A 511-nucleotide genomic window follows, 5' to 3' on the forward strand; every position below is an offset into this window, starting at 1 on the left:
TTATCCGCTCATCACAACACCAAACTTAAATTGTTGCTTGTCCCCAAGCAACTGAAAATCAAATAGGATAAAAAGAAGAGAATATACTAGAAATTCTGAATATCAATGAATATTAATTCTAATTAGATGAGCGGGACTTGTAGCTTTTTGCTTCTGAACAGTTTTGGCATCTCACTTTTTCCTTTGAAGTTTAGAATGATTGGCTTCTCTAGGAACTTAGAATGTCAGATAGTGTTATTGACTTTCCTAGTTAAGCATGTTGAATCTTGAACACAGCTACTTATGAGTCTTGGCCGTGGCCCTAAGCATTTTGTTTTCCAGTATTACCACCGGATACACAAATGCCACAGACACATGACTGGGTGAACCTTTTCAGATTGTGACTCAGCTTTGCTAGAGTCCCCATTTAGAGGTGTCCAGAGCTCTTAAGCACACTCTTTTGCTTTGGATCACAACTTTAACCACTCAGTCTCAAGCTTTCACTTGGACCTGCATGCCACAAGCACATGGT

This window comes from Arachis duranensis, chromosome 3 (genome assembly GCF_000817695.3).
Source record: "Arachis duranensis cultivar V14167 chromosome 3, aradu.V14167.gnm2.J7QH, whole genome shotgun sequence".
Classification (NCBI taxonomy): Eukaryota; Viridiplantae; Streptophyta; class Magnoliopsida; order Fabales; family Fabaceae; genus Arachis; species Arachis duranensis.